Below are 19,175 nucleotides of genomic sequence, written 5' to 3'. Positions count from 1 at the left end.
CTTCATGAGCTTATTGACTATCTGTATATACTATTCAGTGAGCTGTCTCTTCATATATTTTTGGAGTGTTTTGTTTTTTTACTGGTGGCTTTTTAGGTTTCTCTGTATATTCTAGTTACTAGTCCTTTTTTTGGATATGTGTTTTGCAAATATTTCTCATATTTACAACTTATCTTTTCATTCTCTTAACAGGGTCTTCTGCAGGGCAAATTTTTAAATTTTGGTGAGGTATAATTTATCAGTTTTTTCCTTTTATGAATTTTACTTATGATTTCAAGTCTAAGAACTCTTTGCCTACCAAACGGTTAAGAGCTAAGAACTCTTTGCTCCCAAAGATTTTGTCTTATTTTTTTCTAAAAAATTTACTGTTTTACATTTGGCATTTAATTTTGTGGCCCTTTATGAGCTAATTTTTGTATAAGGTGTGATCAAGGCTTTTTTTTTTTTTTTTGCCTATGTATGTCCCACTGTCCTACCACCATTTGTTGAGAAGGCTGTTTTTCCTTAATCAAATTGCTTTTGCACTTTTGTCAAAAATCAATTGGGCATATTTGTGTGATTGAGGCAGTTTCTAGGTCCTCTATTATGTCCCACTGATCCATGTGTCTATCCCTCCAGACAGTCTTGATTACTGCAGGTACATCATAAGTCTTGAAATTAGGTAGATGGATTCCCCCCCCTTTATTCTTCTTTTCCAAAATTGTTTTAACTATGCTTATTTCTTTACCTTTCCATATACATTTTAGAAAAATCTTATATAAATCTATAAGAATTCTTGTAGGAATTGTTATATGAATTATGTTAAATCTGTACATCAATTTGGGATTTTTGTTTTGGGGGTTTTTATCAATGCTCTTTGGTGTTTCTGAGTTGCCGGCTTTTCAGCTCCAAGTCTAGGATATATGAAGCAAAGAGAAAACTCAGAATACTTACCACCATGCTGGTCCTTGGGTTCCAAGGTCCCTAGTAAGCCTGCCTTCTTATCTCTACCTTTCAGATTCTTATGTTTGTTTTACATATAATATCCAGGGGTTTTAGTTGTACATAGTGGGAGGAATAGGGAAATGTACATCTACACCATCTTCCTAGAAATGTATGTTGTATTTTCATTTTTTTACTTTATATAATAATTTTTTTGTATATGGCCAAATGATTTTTGATGAGGGTGCCAAGACTACACAATGAGGAAAGGTCAGTCTCTTCAAAAAGTGGTTCTGTGAAAAATGGATATCCACATGCAAAACAATGAACTTGGACCCTTGCCTTATACCATATACAAAAATTAACTCAAAATGGATTAGAGACTTCAATGTAAGATCTAAAATTATACAACTCTTAGAAGATAATATGGGAAAAAGCTTTAGCACCTTGGACTTGACAATGATTTCTTGAATATAACATCAAAAGCATGGCAACAAAAGCAAAAATAGACGAATGCGACTATAGCAAACCTTAAACTTCTGCATATTAAAAAAACCCAATCAGCAGAGTGAAAAGGCAATCTATGGAATGGGAAAAAAATCTATAAATCATATACCTGATGCAGGATTAATATCCAAAATATATAAGGAACTTTTACAAATTAACAACAACAAATATCTCTATTTAAAAAGTGGACAAAGGGGCTTCCCTGGTGGCGCAGTGGTTGAGAGTCTGCCTGCTAGTGCGGGGGATGCGGGTTCGAGCCCTGGTCTGGGAGGATCCCACATGCCGCGGAGCGACTCGGCCCGTGAGCTACAACTGCTGAGCCTGCGCGTCTGGAGCCTGTGCTCCGCAACAAGAGAGGCCACGATAGTGAGAGGCCCGCGCACCGCGATGAAGAGTGGCCCCCACTTGCCACAACTGGAGAAAGCCCTTGCACAGAAACGAAGACCCAACACAGCCAAAAAATTAATTAATTAATTAATTAATTAATTAATTTTTAAAAAAAGCAAGTAAGAGAAATCCCTCTTAGAGCTAATATAAAAAAAAAAAAAAAGTGGACAAAGGACTTGAATAGACAATTCTCCAATTAAGATATACAAATGGCCAACAAGCATATGAAAACATTACTAATCCTAAGAGAAATGCAAATTACAACCACAGTGAGATATCGTCTCACATTCATTAGGGTGCCCACTATTCAAAGAACAGAAAATAACATTTTCATTGGAAGGATGCAGAAAAATTGGAACCCTTGTGCAGTACTGATGGGAATGTAAAACGTTGCAGCCATTATGGAAAACTGTATGGATGTTCATCAAAAAATTAAAAATAGAATTACCATATGATCTAGCAATCGCACTTCTGGGTATATATCCAAAAGAATTCAAAGAAAAATGTCGAACAGATATTTGCATAAAAATGTTCATTGCAGTATTAATCACAGTAGCCAAGAATGTCCATTAACAGATGAATGGATAAAGAAAATGTGGTGTATACATACCACGGGTATTATGTAGCCTCTAAAAAGAAGGAAATTCTGTCACATTCTACAACATGGATGAACCTGGAGGACATTGTGCAAAGCAAAGTGAGCTAGTCACAAAAGGCCAAAATCGGTATGATTCAATTCATGTGAAGTGTCTAAAGTAGTCAAATTCATAGAAACAGAAAGTAGAATGATTGTGCCAGGGGCTAGCAGGGAGAGGAAGTGGGAATTCGTGTTTAATGGGTACAGATGAAAGAGTTCTAGAGATCTGTCAAACAACAATGTGAATATACTTAACACTACTGAACTGCACACTTTAAAATCTTTTTTTTTTTTGGCCAAGCGGCATACAGGATCTTAGTTCCCCAACCAGGGATCGAACTGGCTCTCCCTGCAGTGGAAGTATGGAAACTTAACCACTGGACTGCCAGGGAAGTCCCTCTCTTGAACTGCACACTTTAAAATGGTTAAGGTGGGACTTCCCTGGTGGCGCAGTAGTTAAGAATCCACCTGCCAATGCAGGGGACATGGGTTCGGTCTGGGAAGATCCCACATGCCGCGGAGCAACTAAGCCCATGTGCCACAGCTACTGAGCCTGTGCTCCAGAGCCTGCAAGCCACAACTACTGAACCTGTGCACCACAACTACTGAAGCCCGCGTGCCTAGAGCCCATGCTCTGCAACAAGAGAAGCCACCACAATGAGAAGCCTGCGCACCTCAACATAGAGTAGCCCCCGCTTGCTGCAGCTAGAGGCAGCCCGCACGCAGCAACGAAGACCCAACACAGCCAAAAATAAATAAATAAAATAAATAAATTTAAAATAAATAAATAAAAAGGTTAAAGTGGTAAAATTAAGGTTATGTGTTTTTTACCACAATAAAAAAAGAAGCAAAAATAATATAATTACTCATAAGCACAGGCAACAAAAGCAAAAATAGACAAATAGGATTTCATCAAACTAAAAGGGTTCGGCACAGCAGAGAAAACAATCAACAGAGTGAAGAGACAACCTATGGAATGGGAAAAAATATTTGCAAACCATATATCTGATAAGGGGTTAATACTCAAAATACAGACGGAACTCAACTCAACAGCAAGAAAACAAATAATCATATTTTAAAATGGGCAAATGACTTGAATAGATATTTCTCAAAGAAGTCACACAAATGGACAAGAGGTCTGTGAACAGGCGCTCAGCATTATGAATCATCGGGGAGAGAGTGAGAGGGAGGAGAAAATAGGAAAGGAAAAGAAGGGAAGGGAAGGAAGCAATTGTATCACCTTATTATAATGTGTGATACTTAATAGCTGAGAGTTTTACGATCATAATAAAAGAAAACTAAGCAAGCAACAAAAAAGACCATCATGAATGCCAATGAAAACAAAAAGTTGCTCAAAGAAGGAAATGGAATCATAATCCCTTACATGGCTCAATTGCAAGTAATCTTTACATAGTCCTAATATTATCAACACTGAATATCATCTAACCAAAAATTATGGTAAAATTATATCAATATGATAAGAAAGGGGAAATGGGAGTAAAGTATTGGCTGTAAGTGAGCTAAATACTCACCTTCCACGGTAGAAAGTCAATTGGTAATATTAAACATTTATTAAAAATCAAGAAATAACAGTACAAGCAGGTTATTCCAATTGTAGAAGTAAATACTAGAAGCTCTAAGAAAATGTTTGCCTCTGGGGAACTGGAATCAGATGTAGGGAGAGTGAGAGATTAAAATCATTTTTAAAAGAATATCATTATTAAATCTTTTTTAAAGTTTTAATTCTTGCTTTTATTATATGAAATCTCAATTCAGAGAATTGGGTTAACTTATTTTAAAATCTCTTCAGTGGGAGTAATTATTATATACTCACATATCTAGTGCTTATATCCGTTTAGCCTTCTGATCCTTAGATATTCTAGGCAATGTTACACAATTATCTACGTCAATATAAATACAATTTAAATTTAGGTGCCATTTTCCACCTTCACTCAAATTTAACATCTATTCAGAAGGTATTCACAACAATTTACTTGACAAATTCTTATCCTAAATAGCTCAAAAATTGCTGTCATCATTATAGTTAATCATTTTATAATTATTTATCTGTGGTAAATGGTCCTTGTATTGGCCCCCAAATCATGACACAACATTTTCAAAGAGTGATCCTCTATCATTTTTGCCTAAACCATAGTATGATTATTAAGAAGCACTTAAATAATAATCTGATTGAAAGTTTAACTAACCACCTGGTTCCTTAAATGAGTTTTGGAGATGTGCCATGGTTTTAAACTAGTGCTTCAGTCTGAGCTGTGATCTACTTTTAAAGACTGTATAAATTCTAGCGCATTGCAGCACCTGAAAATGAATGAAAAAATCAATTTATGTTCTGGTATCAAACAATTTGAATTTTAGAGTCTATTGTCACATAATGTGATTATATTTGTAAGTTCTTCTGAAAATCCAACAGTTATTCAAAATTTTAAAAATAGGCTTCCCTCTGTAACCTTGGCCAAATCACTTAATCTAAAAACGATGTAGTTTCCTCTTCTTTAAAATAGGAATAATAACCTCACATTGCTCTCTCTCATACTCTGTGTGTCTCACAGAATGATAGTACATAAAATATTAAGGGCAGGAAGTTTCCTTCCCTTCCCCACTTCTGTTTTAAGGTATCACAAAACAATCATGAAGCAGAGAACAATCTCCCTAAGGATATTTATCTATGAAGGGAAAAATAGTAATATTATACTGGAAAAACCCAGTAAGATGACATTATCAACATTATGTGTCCCCTGAAATGATAAACAGAGAAAGATATAGGATCATTTCTGGGGTATTCTTGCCAAAAATGCAGAATCTCAATTTAACCTTAAGAAAAACCCAAATGAGAGGCATTCTCCAAAGTAATTGGCCAGTACTCATCAGCGATGTTGAAGTCATTAAAGAAAAAGACAGAATGAGAAAACGTCACTGATTGGAGAAGACTAGAGACAACTAAATTTAGTGTGGGATCCTGGAATAAAAACAGGACTTTAGGGGGAAAACTTGTGAAATTTGAATAAGTTTAGTTAATAGTATTGTAACAATAGTAGTTTCCTAGTTTTGATACTTACATAATTATAAGTATTGACCTTAGGGGAAGCCAGGTGAAGGGTATACAGGAACTCCCTATCTTCTATTTGCAACTTAAGAAAAAAATTATTTCCAAATAAAAAGTTTAAAAAGAAGTATCAGTGAACAAATTCTTAACATTCTTTTTTTTGTCTATTTTTTCTTTTTTTTTGGAACGAGATCTCAATTTTATGGACTAAATTTTCTTCCAGAATTTCTATGCTGAAGCTTTAATCCTCAATGTAATGGTATCTGGAGATGAGGCCTTTGAAGGATAATTACAATTAAATGAAGTCATGAGGGTGGGGCCCTAATCTGATAGGATTAGTGTCCTTAGAAGAAGAGAAAGAGGTGTCTATCTCTTTCTCTCTCTCTCTCTCTCTCTCCCCTCACCCCCCTTCCCAATCTCCATCACCCCCACCCCTAAGCATGCAGAAAAGAGGTCACAGCAAGATGACAGCCATCTACAAGTCAGGAAGAGAGCTCTCACTAGAGCCCAACCCTACTGGCACCCTGACTGTGGCCTTCTAGCCTCCAGAACTGTGAGAAAATAGATGTCTGTTGTTTAAGCCACCCAGTCTATGGTATTTTGTTATGGCAGCTGGAGCTGACTCACACACCAATTAAGCTACTAAGTGGTGATATATACCAAAGTGCCTTTTCACTGTAGTTCAAATCTAAAATAATGTTCTATAGATCTCAGCTATTTCCTAAAGCATTGCCTTTTATTGAATATAGCTGTGTTCCTACTAAATAATGGAGACTTATTTGGCTCTAAATTACCACTCTTAGGTCTGTCCTTGATAGATAACTGGCTGTTTTTCTCAATTTGTCCCCAAATACATTCTCCATCCTGCTCTGTGCCCTAGAAGGGTGACCTCTGTGGTAGGAAACTCCTCACCCCGACCCCAGGCCCTTGCCCCCTGGCTTCTGGTTGGAGTGTTGATTCCTCCTGTTTATGTGTCTGCTCACCCCCTTCTGGCCATGGCTGGTCCTGCAACAACTATAACTCTTGTTGGAGGCCACTTCCAAGATCACCACTCTCACCCGCTCTGATAACAACCTTTCCTATCCTGCCCTCCAGATCTATGAAAGTAATGGCTTCCTGCTGTTACCCTGGGTATCTTAACATCCCTTGTTGGGTCCCTTAGTCCCTTAATCCACCCACACCTCTGTAAATAATTATTTTGATAAACACACCTGTTTAAAAAATTCCACTGTTACGCAGGATGAATAAGTCTGGAGATCTAATGCACAGCAAGGCGACAATACTTAATAATACTGTATTAAATACTTGAAATTTGCTAAGAGAATTGATCTTAAGTGTCTCACCACACAAAAAAATCATGACCATGTGAGGAGATGGATATGTTAATTGGCTTGATTGTGGCAATCATTTCACAATGTATATGTATATCAAAACATCAGATTGCACACCTTCAATATATACCAAATTTTTTTAGTCATTTATATACCTCAATAAAGCTGGGGGGAAAAAATCCCAGCTGAGTATGCTGTCAGGATTCTGACACAGATATGCCACTTAAAATCATTGAAGGGTTTCGATAGGCTTTCTTTTCTTTTTCTTTTCTAAAAAGTCACAAGTACTCAATGCTTTTGGTTCAAGTCACATAAAACAACATCATGAATAGCACTCACTGCACTATAGATAACATCATTTATTCTTATCATTATATAGTGATTTTGAGATAATCTTTTATGGAAATTTGAAGTTTCTCCTACCCTAAAGACATTTCCCTAAAGCTCTCTGGAGAAATATCCAGTTCTAGTGACAATCTCAGATCCAAAACACAGCAAAAATGAAAATACCTACTGAAAAAAATGAAAATATCTACCTAAACAGAGGGTTGTGTGTTCAGGGGTGTGGTGGACTTGGGCTCCTATCCTAGTCCCAGGAATTAATAATTGCATGATCTAGGGCTACTTATTCTCTCTGTGTCTCCGTTTCTTCATCTGTAAATTAGACAACAACCTACTTCAAAGAGATGTTACAAGGATTAATGAGGTAATCTAAGGTTTGCTCTTAGCATAATGCCTTACACATAGTAAGTGTTCATTTTCCTTTTTATTTATTAAATAGGCCTGTTTTATCTATAGTTGATAAAGTATGACCCAAGAGGAAGCAATATTCAGCCTAAAGGATTGTTGAATTATTTACTCAAAGATTTAGTAGATCATGCAGTATTTGTCTTTCTCTGTCTGACTTATTTCTCTTAGCATAAAACCTTCAAGGTCCATCCCTGTTGTCACAAACGGCAGGATTTCCTTCTTTTTACAGCTGGATAATATTCCAGTGTATATATACCACATTTTCTTTATCCATTCATCTGTTGTTGGACACTTAGGGTGTTTCCTTGTCTTGGCTAATGTGAATAATGCTGCAATGAACATGAGGACGCAGATAACTCTTCAAGATAGTGACTTCATTTCATCCGCCAGAAGTGGGATTGCTGGATCATATGGTAGCTCTATTTTTACAGGAGGAATGGGGAGATGTTGGTCAAAGGGTACAGATTTTCATTTATAAGATGAGTAACTTCTGGGGATCTAATGTAAAGCCTGGTGACTGTAGTTAACAATACTGCATTGTATACTTAAAAGTTGATAAGAGAGGGCTTCCCTGGTGGCACAGTGGTTGGGAGTCCGCCTGCCAATGCAGGGGACGTGGGTTCAAGCCCTGGTCTGGGAAGATCCCACATGCCGCCGAGCAAGTAAGCCCACAAGCCACAACTACTGAGCCTGAGCTCTAGTGCCCATGAGCCACAACTACTGAGCTCGCATGCTACAACTACTGAAGCCCGCGCACCTAGAGCCCATGCTGCGCAACAAGAGAAGCCACCACAATGAGAAGCCCATGTGCCACGATGAAGAGTGGCCCCTTCTCGCTGCAACTAGAGAAAGCCCATGTGCAGCAACGAAGACCCAATGCAGCCAAAAATAAATAAATAAAATTAATTAATTTTAAAATATATTTTAAAAATAATAATAATAATATTTTTTTTTAAGTTGATGAGAGTAAATAGACCTTAAATGTTCTCAACACACACACACACACACACACACACACACAATGATAACTATGCAAGGAGATGGATCTGTTAATTAACCTTAATGTAATAATTGCACAACGTATACATATATCAAATCATCACATTGTATACCTTAAGCTTATACAACGTTATTTGTCAATTATGCAGGAATCCCTGTTTTCTGAAAGTTTGCTTTAAGCCACTTAGTTTTTTACAAAAGACCTACATTAGTACCTGTTTTTGCCAACTGAAAGAAATCCAAAGAGGATTTTCACTTTTATGAAAAAAGGAGAAAAGCAAAAATAGCGATCAGTGTTTTTCAGTGAGCCATTATAGAGGCCCAGGGCACCCAGGGCAGTGAGAGGGGCCCTGCCAGTCTCCTTCCCTGGAACTACACTCAGTGTCTCAGCACCAAGCCACCATAGCTTTGTACTGTGTCTGTGAGCATCTGTGCTTTGCCCCAATTTATTTTGTGCATCCATCAGCAAGATGTGTCCTAAGGTAATTGCTTCCTCGCTTTACACCATTTTGGCTTACGAAGGTTTCATAGGAAAGCTCTACTTTCGGATAGTGGAGGAAACCTGTATCTCAGTAAAGCTGGGAAAAACAAAACAAAACCAAACAAAAAAGACTTGGTAGAGCTCACTAGCACAATACACAAGTGAGTCAATTACTTAGAAAATGGGAAACAGAGGGAAGTCTTTTTTCTCCTCAGAACTCCTATATACCCTTGCTTAATATGGGTAAATATCAAAGAGAACCTGGATATAATATGGGAAGTTGTTAGAGCATCTTGTTCTGCAAAGAGATAGGGGCAGCTGCTCAAGTATTTGGAGAAAATCCAACCCCAACTCATGTTTGGGTAGGGAGATGGAGACGGCAGAACAATCTTAAAAAACGTATTGACTATTTTCCTTTTCTGAAACTCTCCTACTCCAGAATAAAAGGAAAATTGTTCAGGATATCCATTTTAATTTTTGATGGCCTTATTTTCAGATATTTTTGGTAAAGAAAAATAATTCGTTTTCCCCTTTATTATAAAAGGAGTACTTACTTGTAATAAATTAAAAAATACTGACATGTATACAGTAAAAAATAGTTGCCCTCTGAACACATACTTTTAAACTAAGAAGTCTCTCTTCTACTTCCAACTTTGATCCTTATGAGTGTATTGAAACACAAATCACAGTATGAACAAAGGGAATTGGAATGCATTACTTTAAAATTAAATTAAAAGATTAAGTTAAAAATTATTCAAAATAATTCTATCTATATGAAAATTCAAGGGACTTCCCTGGTGGCACAGTGGTTAAGAATCTGCCTGCCAATGCGGGGACACGGGTTCGAGCCCTGGTCCGGGAAGATCCCACATGCCGTGGAGCAACTAAGCCAGTGTGCCACAACTACTGAGCCTGCGTGCCACAACTACTGAAGCTCGCGTACCTAGAGCCCGTGCTCCACAACAAGAGAAGCCACTGCAATGAGAAGCCCGCTCACAGCAACAAAGAATAGCCCCCGCTCGCCGCAACTAGAGAAAGCCCGCGTGCAGCAACGAAGAGCCAATGCAACCAAAAATAAAATAAATAAAAATTAAAAAAAAAGAAAATTCAATATTTATGCATTCATCAAAATGATGTTTCCATCACAGTCTTGGCTTAATTGAACTCTGGCTGCTCCTGGGAACACACCTCCCCACAGTCCTCTCACCTCCTTTTACTTTTTTATATTTATATAAACTGCCATTTCCAAACCATTTCTCCTCCTCTGTCTCAGAAACTCCATCCTCTATGAAGTTATTCCAGCCAGCTTAACCAGCACTTGCCGCTCCTCACGCCGTCACCTATGATCTCTTCAGTTGCTTCAATGAAGAGCAGCACAGAGGTCGCTGTCTTCCTCTTCACTCTGTCTCTGTCTCCATCTCCAATGACTGCATCACCCACGCGCTGCCCCATTCAACATCAGGCCCCTCAGCGTCTTGATCTTTTTCTCTCCAATAATCCTTTTATTTTCTTCCATTTAATCCCCTCAACCCTAAAGTCATAACTTCTCCTTATTATTACCAATCATTACATCACCTCCTAAAAAGTGATCTCAAACCTTTCCTCTCCTCCCAGTGCATTTCCTCTGGTACCCATTTCAAAAGTGCTTTGGCCTCACTGCGAATTCTGATCTACTAACCCTACAAGTTTTTCAATCCATTATGCACTTTTTTGGCTTCACATCCCTCTTTCCATTTATTGTCTATTTCTCCCCAATAAAACGTAAGCTCCATGAGGACTTTTTCACCCTTATCTCTAGCGTCTGGAACAGAACCATGCCTGGGTAAAAGAAAGCACTCAATAAACACTAACTAAATGCATAAATGCCTTCTGTGGGCCAGGTGTTTGGCAAGGATAAAGAAACAAAAACTGCCTCTCCTCTCAACAAGTTTAAACGAATGTGTATTATGCATACGTATTAGTGCGTGCACACATATTTCAAGTATTTTTACTGAACCAACTACTTATTCTTAGCCTACTTAAAAAATAATTTTAGGGACTTCCCTGGTGGTCCAGTGGGTAAGACTCCGTGCTCCCAATGCAGGGGCCCTGGGTTTGATCCCTGGTCGGGGAACTAGATCCCGCGTGCACGCTGCAACTAAGAAGCCTGCATGCCACAACTAAGAGAGTCCGCATGATGCAACTAAGACCCAGCGCTGCCAAAATAAATAAATAAATAATAAAAATAGTTTGACATTTCGTTATTCCAATGTCCTTACACTACATTTGGGAAGTCTCTTACTAGCAAGAAAATCTTTGAACTTTCCAAACATATCTTTTAGGTGTAACAAGTAATAGTGTAAGGCATTTAGAACCCTAAAAATAATTAGCTGTTTTTTTAAATCCATCTGATACAAATAATCTGTCAGTTCAAAAAACACCAGAAAGTGATGATGTGAGCAATGCACAAAAGGGAACAGTACCCAGTTGTTAGGCGTTTCATATTATTCCCACCTGTAGCGCCAATGAGAGTTCAAATGGCACCATTGTGCAAAACAGAAAGACATGTTTTTGCCATCGCCTGGAAAAATGCTGTAATAACTATACAAATCCACAATGACTACAAGCATGAAAGGCTCCCACTAACGTTGCACAGTTCTACAGTTTAAAAATATTCGTTTAACCCATTATTTCCAAAACATTTGATCATGGAACTTTTCTTTTTCTTCATGCCATTCACACAGATCATGTGGAACTAACATTTTCTGATATATAATTTGGGAAGTATTGCTCTAGGATACCATAGAAAGTGATTAGTATTAAGCCTATGGCTTTCATTTTCAATTTTATATGTTTGCAATATTCTCTGAGGGTTTGACCTGGAGTCAGATGGACTTGGGTTTGAACCCCAGCTCTGACACTAACTTTGAGCAAGTTATGTACCCTCTCTAAGGGTCAGTTACCTTCTTCGTAAAATGCAAATAGCAATAGGACTGCCCTTATAAAATAAGGGTTACAAGAGACCTTGGTTGGTCCCTGATATTTACTAAATTCTCATTAAATCGTAATTCTACTAATAATATTCTTCAGGCCATGTGATGTATAGGGCAAAATTACATAACGGGGGGGTGTATTTAAATGAGGAAGTGTAACTGTGAAGGAGTAATTTAAAAAGATGAAAGTCAACTGGATTTTTGTTATAAATTCATTTTTACCAAAACAGAAGTATTTTTGGATTACATGTAGAATTTATGAGCTCCTCAATAGACAGTGTATACAAAACTCGAGTCCTATTTTAATACAGAAAGAAAACCACTTTTGCCAATAGTGAGTATACGCACTCCCATATTCACGTGCTATGGGTCCTATAATCTCCCTGTCAAGCAAGGACATTGGTAACACGGTTTAGAGACTACCCCTTGGTCAATGGACTGAGAAGCCAGCACTGCAGTCCACTGCAAATTAATTAATTCATTAATCACCCCAGGATCTCAGGGATGTGTTGACCTAACTGCAATGAAGTTGGGCCAATTCATAAGCCTTTTGTCATGTATCCAGTCTGCCTCCTAGCTTGACATGTTTATCAACTATGTGTGCACAGTAGAATGTGGATAGAACAATTTGTAATTACCACTAAATAAATGGGGGAAAATAGACACACGATTGCCAGGCGTATTCCCATGGCAGCAACTTCCAACGTTTATTTTCCACCTTTAGAAATGGCTTGAGATGTGGTGATCATATGAGCATCCATGTGAAACAAATGCAGTTCCTGCACCATTAACTGGGAAAAGGGAGCCCAATTCACAGAGCATTTGGAACATGTGACTCCTGTGAGAGTACTGTGCTGCTCACCCCCGGCTTACACAAGGACACAGTCGCTCTATAGCCCTGGAGACTACTTTTTCTAAGTACATTTCTCAGCATCATAATGGTCTCTATTTCCATTTCTGCCTCTGCTACTGAGAGAGAATTGAGAACCACAGACTGATTCATGATCATTATCTGTATGTTTCTATAAAGAGTGGTAAAATGCTGATTGTGAGGAACGCAGCTGAAATGCCCATATTAGCATTCACAGCAGGAGATAGACACCTCCCTTATCTCTTCATTTGTGGTTTACCAGTTATCCTCTTACCTCCTAGTGACTCAAAGCTGTACCAGCAGCTAACCTCTGAATGTGTAGCTCTTTCCTCCTCAAGATGAGCAGCTCTAAAAGAGAACCAATGGAAGTAGCAGTCAAGATGTGCAGTTTTCAGTTTACACAGTTACTTGGGACTTTTTAAAATCTGTTTTCATCTGAGCATATTAATACAGACAACAAAGAAATGAATTAGTAAAAGAAATGTAACATTAGAAAAAAACTTAAGGAAAAAGGAAAATACTGTGGAAGTATAATAAATTAATACTATAATAAAATGACAGTCTTTATGGTGAAGAGATGATAACCAAAAAGTCAGCGATTATAAGTGCATTTATACTTGGCCTGGGACATCAGAAACACTAATTAAGACAGAGGGAAATAAGGCTGATGTAAGATGATCGCCAGTAGTCTGTGTTCAAATCAGTCCATTTTAATGATTCATATGACACAGAGCTGAAATTATTGGAAAAAGTATTTCGATGATTAAAGCGTTTTTTTCTTACTTTGGTATCTGTTAACGCAGAGAATAACGACTGTAAAACAGGTCTATCTTCTGTTTTAGTATTGTTTTTAAAGCATAAACTGGTATGAATTACTATGGAAATGAGAATGGTATTTAAGGTGGTATTCACAACTGAATGATTCTGCTAGCTTGGCAGTAATGATTAAAATGGCTAGAATTACAAAGTGACTTACAAAAAAGATATTAGTGAAAAATATCTTAAAGTTCACCTTGCCAGCTTTGCGATGGGCATACCCCCAAGTGTTTCACTTTTCAGGAGCGTTGCCCATAAACTATTCGGCAGCAGAGGGCGCTCTTCTGTCAAAATCCGAAGTTCTTTTTTAAAAGCTTTTAGAGCCGCATACTCGCTAGTATCCAAATGACAGTAGTTAAAAGTGTCAAAAAACGAGTCCGTATGAGCTTTGAGTTTTATTTAAGGGAGAAGGACATCGAAGTAGAACATTTATGAAACATAACTGAATGGGACCTTAGATTTTTTAGCAAAAAAAAAAAAAAAATCTCTTCTAAATGATGTATTTGTGTGATTCACGCCACTATTTTCTGAGGACCGACTAGGTGTAAGACAGCAACATATACTTTCAGCGTCATCCCCGGATATTGTTACGGGAAGGCTTGTAACCTTAGCATGTGTTGTGTGCGCTTTAAGGGGAGGACATTTTAAAACAAAATGAAGAAACTGGAAGTCATCGTATTTCTCGCATTCAAAAGTAAGGAATTCACTATGTCACAGATTTTACCTAAAATGTTTGCAACAAACGGCAGATACAGTTCCTATTCTCAGTTTACCTTCTGTAGAGATAAATGATTTTGTAACAACTGAATACTAATATAAAACAATATCTGCACATTTATCACCCGCTATCAATGAATGGCATCCTCCCGGCAGAATCCTGGGTGCCAATATACTCCGCAACATCTGGTTGCTTCCCGAATTTCAAAGCGTGGTCTTTTTCTCCCTCTCTGACCCTCTCTGCCACCACCCGCCCTCCCAGAGCCAACCAGCTCCGGTCAGGGCCAAGTTGCTGAACATTTCCAGTCGCTACAAGAGATTCTCTTCCCCTATAGAACCACACTGGGGAAACTTTCCGCATCGCCGCTTCATATTGGCTAATTGGTGCTTTTTTTTTAAAACTTAGCTTTAAACATTTTGCATTTTCCGAACACGTCTTGTTTCGTTTTCAAGCTAACGAGATCTTACTAGTGATCGTGCAAAAGCCTTTTTTGAACACCCCAAGTCGCAAGTCATTGGACAGGGCTCTAGCTGCGTGTCCAGGTGTCACGTGGTGCCTCCGCGAGCCACCCAGAGCGTTTGCTCCGCTGAAACCCTGCAAACTTTTTCTTTCTGTGGAAAGCAAAAAGACCCAGTCTAAAAAGCGCCGGCCCTCGGCTTGCCAAAACTGATCCTCTGGGAGGCAGCCGGCCTCCCGGAAGACCGGCTGCATGACTCAAGGCTCGAAAGGTTCCCGAGTTCAAGCCACTCTGGACGTCGCCGCCGCCGCCGCCGCCGCCGCTTCGCACTCGTCGCCCGGCCCGCGCAGCCGCCACCCCGCTGTCCCCGCCCGCCGGCCCGCGCGCCCCGCGCGCCCGCTGAGGGGGAGGGGTGCGCTCGGCCGATGTCGCCGCCCGGTTGAGCAATCCGACTATGCAAATAGCGGGGTTACGACAGCCAATCGGAGGCCGGCTCTGCCGTGACGCGCGCGCCGAGAGCCCGTAGTATTTATAGATCGTATTTAAAGAGCCCTTGGGAGTCTCCCCAGGCTCAGCTGGGCGGCGGCGGCGGCTGCGGCTGCGGATGCGGCGCTGCAGTTGGCCCTGCGCGAGTGCGGTGGCGGGGCGGTCGCTGCTGGTCTCTTCCCTGTGGGGGTGTTAGGCGTGGAGGAGCGTCCGAGCACGTTCCTCAGTAGTTTTTACCCACTTCCCAGCTCGGCTTCTGGAGATGGGGAGGCGATGCTGCAGCTCCGACAATAATTTTGCTTAAAACAAAGCCAGGGATATGGAATCTCAAAGCTGTAGGGCGGGTGGCGATGGGGAGGGAGACAGCAGGTTTGAACGACCCCGCCCCGGCCCCACATTTGAGCCACAAACCGACGCCGTTTCCTGGTGCTGGGCTATGTGTAGAGGCGGCCTTCCTGGGGGGAAGGGAGAACAATACCGCCTGAAAAGCCAAGAGTCGTGGAATTTGGGGGCGGGGTGTATTCGTGGAAAATAAACTGCAAGATAGTGGCCGTGATTATCTTGGCGTTCAGTCCATTGATCTTCAGACTTCCAGGCCAGCGAGCTGCACACTGCAATGCGAAAGCAGGAAACTGGCATTACGTCAGAGGAGAGAAAGAGACCCAAATTGCAACGGTTGCATCTGCAGGGCTGGCTCTTCTTTTTTCCTTGGAGAGGTTCCGCGGGCTCGGGCTCTCGGTGCTGCCTCGGCGCGGCACTGCAGGCTTTCACGCGTAGGGCGGGCGCTGGGGGCGCCCAGGGGACCCCCGGCCCGGGTGCCCGGAGCCCCAGCCCTGGACCACCACATGCCGTCCCCGGGGGGCTCTTTAGGAACCACGACTAATTCCTTTTAAAGCTAGCCCCGCGCTTAGCTGGATGTCCTAAATTCCAGGAGGGAGGGGGGTGGCGAAGCGCACCAAATGTCAGCTGCTGCCCTTAGGAAAGCAGGTGGCCAAGGGGGAGGAATCCCAGCCGTGTGTAGAGCGGGACGGCTTCTCCACACCTTATCAGGGATCTTTTCTCAGTATTGAGGGACATGGTCACAAGAAACTTGTTCTCTGTCAGGGACCCTGATCCTGAGGCCTTGCCACCGCTTCTTAGAAATCTCTTGAGGACAGACACAAAGCAGGAGAATATCGTGAATTACTACATTCTCTTGGAAAACGTTGAGCAGCCTCACCTGCTCCCTCATTCCTGGCTCAGGGTCATTATAAGGTAAGGGTAGTTACTACCCTTAGTAACCCTGGTAGGGTTACTACCAGTTCTCCTAGGGTCCAGGCCCACTCCACCGGTGAGCAAGCTTAGCACAAAAAAAGGTGGTGACAGCAGCTCATGATTATCTGTGCTGTGTGCTGAGTGCTTTGGCAGACTGTCTCGTTTAATTCTCACAATAGCTGGATGAGGTGAGTGCTATTATCCCCATTTTGCAGATAAGGAAACATTCTGAGAATCAGTGTGTTCCCTACCGTGAATGGGAACCAGGCAATCTGACTCCAAAGCCTGCACTGTCTGTGGGGGCCGGGGGCTGGCTTTGATCAGGGGACCTTCCAGGCCCACCTCACATCACACCGAGAAGGCAAGAGCCTTCATTCATCCCTGCTACCTGTCAACTACAATAAACCTAGTCTTGGGTAAACATGGTGGGTGTCAGGTGGCATGTTTAATCCCCTCAAGTAAGAGAGACTGCTCCTGGACACCCAAATTATTTAAGCCAATTTTCTCATTGCTCCATGTTTGCAACAGTCTCATAAAAGTCGTTTAATGATTAAACTTTACATAGCACTTCATTCCCAGCTCAGGCCATTGGATAATGTCAGATCTAAAGAACTGAGTGAGTTACCATGTAAATTAAGAGAGGGGCCTAATTCAAGGTCGGGTGAGTCCTCTCTTTGCTTTTCCCTTTGGTTGCATTATTCCCCCATCATTATCATCTAGGCAGGAGAGAGAGCCATGGAAGGGAAACTGGTTTTGGCAGATTGTCTGTGATTAGTGTCTGGGAAGGCAAATTCAAAGGAGGAAGAGTTAAAGAGGAGAAAGTTATACCTGTTTATACAATTACAATTTTGTATACTAGAAACAAGTGATTTGAAAGCCAGGAACCTGATGGAGGTTGAAGACAGTTTCTGCCTCATGCCAGCTGGAAAGCCGTAGACCATCTGTGGAATGTGAGACCCAATTTCCCCATCTGTAAAATGGAAGTAACCTGCTACCCATCTACTCCTAGCCTTGCTCCTGACATTTTCCTCTGCTGCCTCTTCTTCCCCCTCTAGTTTTCTGCATGCTCGTGTTTCTCAAAGTTCCCTCCTAGGCTCAGTCTCTTCCTACTCAACACACTCTCCTGGATGGTTCTACCCAGGTCATGTCCCCTGTTACCATTTGAAGTCTTTCTGTCTTGCCCTGGTCTCTTTCCTGAGCTCCAGATCTATATGCAGGACATCCCCACTTGGACACTTGGACACTTCAAACTTAAATGTTCCAAACTGAACTGCTCGTTATCCGTCTCCCAGCCACCTAGGATGAAAGGTCAGCCCTATCTCTGCACATCCCTACTCAGTTATTCAAGCCAAAGCCTGGCTAATTCCACTTTCTCTTAACCCATATATCCAACTAATGGCCAACTCCTACCATGGGTCAGGATCTTAAGTGCCTTCTGTCTACCAACCCCTAAAACCTCCTCCACCATGCAGCCATATCCCCTCCGTCAACCCCCTTCAGTGGATCCCATTGCCCTTGGAATGAAGCCTGGCACGGCTTACAAAGCCACTCAAGAGTGGGTCCAGACCTAGGTCTCTAGCTGCTTCCCTCGCTTACACTCCACCCTTCAGCCATTCTTAAATTCTTGCAGTTTCTCTCTTTTTTTTTTTTTATTTATTTAATTTATTTATTTTTGGCTGCGTTGGGTCTTTGTTGCTGCACGCAGGCTTTCTCTAGTTGCGGCGAACGGGGGCTACTCTTCGTTGCGGTGCACGGGCTTCTCATTGCGGTGGCTTCTCTTGTTGTGGAGCACAGGCTCTAGGCGCGTGGGCTTCAGTAGTTGTGGCTCGCAGGCTCCAGAGCGCAGGCTCAGTAGTTGTGGCACATGGGCTCCGTAGTTGTGGCTCGCGGGCTCTAGAGCGCAGGCTCAGTAGCTGTGGTGCACGGGCTTAGTTGCTCCGTGGCATGTGGGATCTTCCCGGATCAGGGATGGAACCCGTGTCCCTTGCATTGGCAGGCGGATTCTTAACCACTGCGCCACCAGGGAAGTCCCTTGCAGTTTTTCTAATGGCGCCAAATTCTTTTGTTGCTTCTCTGAGCTTTAGCAGAGGCTATTCTGAGAATGCTGCCTGCCGTACCATGTCATCTCATCCACAAGCCCCTTCTTCTGACTAGAAGCTCCTACTAATGCTTTCAGTTCTCATTGTGTCACTTCCTCCAGAAAGCTCTTTGAGCTCCACCCAGCTCCACTGTGGGTGCACCTCCAGCTTGTTCAAAGAACTGTGCTTTCCCATCACAGCACCGCTACCCTGTAGACTGAGTGTCTTAACTTAGCTGAATCTGTGTCCTCATTCGTGTAGAAGGGGACTACATCAGAATCATTCAGGGTACTTCATCAGCCTGCACCACAAAACCCCATCCACCCCTCACCACTCCCAGTCTGCCATGAGTGTATCCTAAAAATCAGAACACGATGAGCCCTTGGTACTAATGATGTTCTGTATCCCTCAGGTGTATTAGGGTGGAAGAAAGGTTGAAAACCGCT

The sequence above is a fragment of the Balaenoptera ricei genome, chromosome 10 (genome assembly GCF_028023285.1).
Source record: "Balaenoptera ricei isolate mBalRic1 chromosome 10, mBalRic1.hap2, whole genome shotgun sequence".
Classification (NCBI taxonomy): Eukaryota; Metazoa; Chordata; class Mammalia; order Artiodactyla; family Balaenopteridae; genus Balaenoptera; species Balaenoptera ricei.
This window is presented reverse-complemented; position numbering follows the sequence as displayed.